Raw genomic sequence first — 6,552 nt, 5'->3', positions numbered from 1 at the left:
CCAGTGGCCTCCCTGTATAAGAGATGTCAGAAACAAATAGCTTCTAGAGAAAGAGGTTTGGGGGGCCCTAAAGATCAAAAATGCCTCAACTTGAAAAAGAACCAATGTACTTATTGGAGGAGGAAGAGGAAGAGGAGGAGGACAAGGAGGAGGGAAGGGGAGGAAATACATCAAGGGGGAAGAAAAGCCTATTCAAACCATGGCCTTAAAAGATGCCCAGGGTAACTCTAAAATCAGAGGGGAAACTCACCAACTTCCTAGTTGTAAAGGTCAGAGGGGGCTCTCCAAGTGCAGAAAAAAAATTCTCAATCAGGTCTGGGGATTAAGTCAGCAGTGACTAAGCCCTTCCATCTCTTCATGGATGAGAGATTTGAAACCCCTTTGCCAGAGACTGCCCCATTCCCAAGTTTGTACATTACTGAGCCCAGTCTCCTGATTAAGGATGCTGACAAACTATCACTTGGCCAAAACCTGACCACCTCCAGTGACAGAATGACTCAATACTAGTCTCTCCTTTTAAATGCCACCAGGATAACTTTCCAAGCCCAGCTGTCCTAAGCCCAGCTCCCTTGCTGCTTGACCTAGACCTCAATGGGTCTCTGCACGACTGCTCAGACATTTTGGCCCACGCCCATGGGACCAGATCAGATCTTCAGGATACCCACTTGATGAATGCAGAGGTAACTTTGTTCACCAATGACAACAGCTTCATCCAGGTCAGACAGAGGTATGCTGGATCACTTATAGTCTCAAGGGCTGAGATCATATGGGCAGAGCCACTCCTGGCAGTAATGTTAGCTCAGAAAGCTGAACTAATATCTCTAACCAATGCTTTAGAGTTGAGAAAAGACAAAATGCCTTTACTATTGCTCATGTCCACGGGCCTGTTTATAGCAAGAGAGGCCTTCTGACAGCAGAAGGAAAAACTATTAAAACTAAAGAGCAAATCCTCACCCTACTAAGGGCTCTACGGGAGCCTAATGGCTGGCTATCATCCATTGTTGGGGCACCAAAAAAGGAAAAAGGCCTCCTCTCATAGGACAATAAGACAGATGAAACAGCCCAGCAAGTGGCCCTAGAAATTGGATCCCTCATGCCCTTGATTGCCCTAGACCCAGTAGACCTCATGCTCCCTGATGAGCCCAAATATACTACAAAAGATATGATCTAGGCCAGAAACCTGCCTGTGTCTCAGTGTCATAAAAGATGATAGAAGATTGCAGACTGCAAACTCATTGTGCCAGAAGAAATGAGACTACACATACATCAGAAGACCCACTGCTCCTCCCACATGGATGTCCAAAGAATGCAGGATTTGATATCAGGATCAGAGATGCAATAACTGAGATTGTCAAAAACTATAAAGCTTGCCAGTGGGGCACAAAGCCTAGAGCCTACTGGGGAGAGTCTCGGAAGTAAAACAAAAAATTTAGATATAAATATTTATTGATGTTTATAGATACCTTTTCACGTTGGACTGCGGCTTTCTCTACCAAGAATAAAACTACACCCATTGTGACAAACTCTTAGCATACTACAAAGGTATGGCTTTCCTCAGATGATAGGGCCAGACAATGAACCAGCTTTTGTGTCTCAGGTAAGTGGTAAGTCAGGGACTAGCCAATATTCAGGGGATTAATTTGGCTCCTTGGTGGTCTTTTTGGGGTTCCTGTATGCTTCCTGGTACTACAGAAGCATCTTCCTTTCTGGCCAACCTTCAAAGTGCCAGAGAATGCTTTGCAAGCTGCTTCAGGAAAAAGGTGTAACCAGCTTTTGAAATAGACAAACTACAGTGGCAACCTGCTATGTAAGATTTGCCTACTAGTACAAGTGCAGCACAATTGTTATGGAGGTAACCAACTATTCTTTTTTATTATTGTTTCATTTATTTACATTCCAAATGTTGCCCCCCCCTTCCCAGTCTCCCCTCCAAGAGTTCTTCACACCATTCCCCCACCCCTTTGCCTCTAAGAGGCTGTTCCCCACCCCACCACCTGCCTACCCCCTTACCCACCCACCCAGTGCCAACTCATCCCCCCTCATAGCCCCCTTCCCTGAGGAATCAAGCTCTACAGGATTAGGCACATCCTTTCCCACTGAGGCCCACTGGGGTAAATTTCCATCCCAAATATGCCCCGGCAATGAAAACACAACTCAATTAATATGAATATATGCTGTGCACCTAGATTGGGCAAATCTACCATCCACCACATCTATGAGACTCCTTAGAACTTGCGATTGCTTCAGGCCGTGTGCTTCTGCTCTGCTTTCCTTCTTCTTCCTCCTCCTCTGTATCTTCTCCCTCTTCCATTTTCTCCTTCTTCTCTCTCCGCCTTTCCTTTTATCTGCCCAATCACCAGCTCTGCTTTATTTTACAAATTAAGGTGGGAAGCAGGTTTACAGGAAATCACCTGAGTGCCAACTCATTCCTTGTTCATAGCTGCTCACAGGAGAATGGAATTAACATCAAATATAATTAGCCCCAGGGCTATCTACAACACTTCCCCCTTTCTGCCAATTAAAAGACTATTTTATCTCAGATATAATTGAACATAACTATTACTATTTTGTAATTTATAAAGTACAAGAGACCTAACACCCAGTCCATCATCTTTGTTAATTAAATAGAACCTCTGTCATCTATCCTTACTTAAAAGACTATAGTTCTGCACCTGGCTATGTTTTGGCTTTAGATTGAATGCCATCTGAAAACCATCCTCTCAAATCTGTCCCTCTCAAAGTAAAAAGCCTGGGTTCACTAGGAGACTATGTAGTTCTTCAACCCCATCAGAAATCCAAGAATGACTGATATTGACTGAAAATCTATAGTAAGCCTAACACAGCTTCCAGAACTTAGCCAATTTATAGAGACTGCTGGTCACCTGGACAGTCCCTTACTTCAACATGTTGGAGCATCCGTCTTCAGCCTACTGGCCAGTGTCATCTGACAGAGAAACAGGAATATTAAGGACTAGCCTACTCTGTCTCGGCAGAATCAAGCTGTCCTAACCTAAAACTGTGTCCTTTCTTCGGACAGTATTATGTCTGTAGATGAAATGAGGCAAATCTTGCCTAGTGGCTGTTTTGCCACAACTGGAGTAACTCAAAGATGCTCAGTTTCTTCTTTGAATCCAAGACAGGGAAAGCTGTCAGGAGCAGACTGGTCTCAACAACAAGTAAATAAATAATAAATAATAAATAATCATTAAACACATTCTGTGGACTTCTGACTTTTTTGAAAACCAACTATCTATGTGAAGTAATCTAGACTGTTCTCTGTTGACTACTCTCAGCCATATCTAATTAACTGAAAATACCCTAACAATAAACTCAGAGCCATGAATTTCCGTTTGGCCCATAACTCACAGGCTTAAACATCTCAGATCTGTTTATAATAACAGCAATAGAAGGACTAGGTCTAAGCCCTGTACTTTAAAATTTTTAGTATCAAAGACAACCTATAATAACCACCCCCAGTCCCAAAGCCTAGGGAACTGGGACAATGACTCTTTATACCTTCTTTAAGCTGAATATGAGGTTGAGATATTTTGAAAGGAGGTGGAAGGGTAGGAAAATGGGGGAGTTGGTTGGCCTCAAGAAGGCCACACCAATGATTGTATTAGTTTCTGATGTCTGTGTCCTCACTGGGTCCGGATGAAAATTCAAGATATCTGGAGTGCAGGCAGGTCAGTTCAGCATGTCTGACGATGAAGTTCACCAAGGCTGAATATTCTGTAATATATAAATCTCCAAACAAAATTTTAGTATCAAGATAACCTTTTTGTTTGATATTCTGAAATCTAGTTCTTCAGGGGGTCTCCCTCTATCAAATCTGATTCATATAACTCTGGAAGGTGTAAATACCTTAATCACCTTTCCCAAAAACACAAAGACAAAACCTTTTCCCCAAATCAGCATATCCTTCAGCCAGTAACCAGGAAAACCTGTAGCTTGCCCTCTTTCCCAGAGGAACAATAAAACAATCACAATACTCAAAATCACACACATTTTAGCCTATTTAGGCCTTTCTAATTTGTCATGTCAGGATATTAACCCAAAATTCCCGTGGAGCCCATGTTAGACAGAATATGAGTCTCCTGCAGACTTTACTATACAATCTTTAAAACAATTGCTTCAGGGCCTTCGGGTGACAGTGACACAAAATGGCAACCACCACAGGCTTGGGAGTAAAAGTCCCTCGAAATTTCTGACTGTTGGAAGAGCTAGAAGAAGGACAAAAAGGAGTAGGCGACGGCACAGTTAGCTGGGGTCTGGAGGACGATGAGGACATGACACAAGATGGACAGGCATGATAATTGGGCCTCCACGAACAATCTATGAAAACCGGATATACAGCCTTAAGATAGAGTGTGGGCCCAAGTACCCAGAGGCTCCCCCGTCTGTGAGNTTCGTAACAAGAGTCAATATGAGTGACGTAAGCAGTTCGAATGGAGTGGTGGATCCAAGAGCCAGGGCACTGCTGGCAAAGTGGCAGAACTCCCACAGCATCAAAGTCATCCTGCAGGAACTGCGGCGCCTGATGATGTCAAAAGAGAACATGAAGCTGCCACAGCCACCAGAAGGACAGTGTTACAGCAATTAGTCACCAAGGCCCCGGCCTCCCCTCCCCATCCAACCCAAGTCTTCATTTTCCACAGTAGTGAATTTTCTAGATACATCTGTAGACCTCAAAGTACCGGAGAGGAAGCTCCACTCAGCCTTCATCCCGAGGCACTGTTCTGATACTAACTTCTCGTCCATTTGAAATACCTAAGTTGTGCTGTGTAACATCATCTGTCGAGTGTAACCGCTGTCTGCCTGGTTGAACTTCTGGGATCATGAAGGTGTTGAAATTGGTTTCCTGTGGGAGTGGCGGGCACAGCTAACGCAACTGTGAACAGACACGTCACACAATCACCTGCTGCTGGCCCTTGGCCTGGGTCTGCCTTTGCCCGCCCCGCCCTCTGCCACAGCTGTGTGGTGGCCCTTAGAATAGATGGGAAGGCTCCGGGTAGCAGCCGTGGGACTGACCACTGCTGGGCTTGGGGCGCTTTGGCTGCACCCCTGCTTTCTTAAGTCTTAAGTGATGCCCCATCTAAGCCATGGTCCTCACTCCTCCACTCCCATCCTTGGCCAAAGCTTAGATTGTAACCCTCCCTTCCCTCTGAGATTGGTCGAGGGTGAGGAATTCAGGACTTCCTGTGTCCCCACCTTTATCAAGGGGTGCTACTTTCCCCTCCTCAACTCCCTTGTAGCCCATCACCACCCAACACTTGCTGTTGCCAGAAGCCATCAAGTGAGGTTGGAAGAGCCTGGCCTCCCTCACTTAGCTCCGGACCACACTCACCTGCCACCAGCCTGGGAAGGGAACGCAGGGACCTTGGCCCTGCTGCAGCCCTTGATCTTTGCACCCAGGTCTAGAGGTGAACCGAGCAGTCACAGGGCGACTCAGACCAGCCAGCGCTCAGGGTCCTTGGTGAAAAGATGCCTAGAGAAAGGCCATGCGGAGAGTCCTCAGTGCACACGGTTCTGAGTTGGTTCCTTTTCCCATAATTGCTTTGCTTTTACACATTGAAGAGGNTTGAACAGGGCTCTCGAGTCACCCTGGCCACCCATTGGGTCTGATGTGGAGCCTGGCAGCTGAAACAGGAGGCCCTGACCCTGAAGACTCAGGTTTCAGTATTGCTCCTCAAACCCTCTGCAGGGGCCAGGAGGAGCTCTGTGTCCCCACATTTGCAGATCCGTGGGGCTGGCCTCCTGGCTCACTGCCACGCTCCCCACTCTGTTCAGGCCCACTAAATGTTGAAACGTGGATGCATACTGAAATAAAGGCAATCCGTTGTGTTGCAGAGCTCAAAAAAAAAAAAAAAAAATTTTCCTTTTCTTTCATTTCCCCTTTCCTTTACTCTTTCCTTTACTCTTTCCTTCTTACCTGCTTATAAGAGGCAGCTTGTCAAACCGGGATTTAAACTCAAATTTCCCGTGGATCCCACATTAGACAGAAAAAGCGTTTCCTGTAAGACTTATTAAAGCAATATATCTTTATACCATCTTTAAAACAATTAATTCAAACTTCCACTAATATCTGCCTATAGAAAGCAGATAGTTTATAATTTATAAGCTCTCTGCCTAGAGTAGCCATCCTGTCTGTTGTGCTTTCTACCAGGAGCCACAGACTTTTATTTAATTAATACCTATTATCTATCTGTTATGCCCTCTACCTGGAGCCACAGACTTCTATTAATTAATACCTGTTCATAGCAGTCTATTATCACTGTTCTCTCTACTTGGAATCAGTAACTAATACCCCTATCTAGTTCCAAACCTTTATCTCAGGTTAGTTGAATTCAAATTAATATGTTGGGCACCATTTTGTTGGGTAAATCTCTATCCCAAATATGCCCCCACAATGAAAACACAACTCAATTAATATGAATACATGCTGTGGACCTAGATTGGGCAGATCTACCATCTTCCACATCTGTGAGACCCCTTAGAACTTGTGGTTTCTCCAGGTCATGTGCTTCTGCTCTGCTTTTCTTCTTCCTCCTC

The 6,552-nt window shown here is 44.9% G+C and overlaps 1 pseudogene across 1 annotated transcript; it reads left to right on the top strand.

Annotated features, from left to right (window-relative positions):
* The first annotated feature begins 4,163 nt into the window (after positions 1-4,163).
* Positions 4,164-5,849, top strand: LOC110323276 (annotated as a pseudogene). The gene has a single exon (XR_002380627.1). The product of XR_002380627.1 is annotated as a ubiquitin-conjugating enzyme E2 variant 1 pseudogene (transcript).
* The last annotated feature ends 703 nt before the right edge of the window (positions 5,850-6,552 follow it).

This window comes from Mus pahari, chromosome 6, assembly GCF_900095145.1.
Source record: "Mus pahari chromosome 6, PAHARI_EIJ_v1.1, whole genome shotgun sequence".
NCBI lineage: Eukaryota > Metazoa > Chordata > Mammalia > Rodentia > Muridae > Mus > Mus pahari.
The sequence above is the reverse complement of the archived record's forward strand: the minus strand, read 5'-3'. Positions and strand labels throughout refer to the sequence as shown.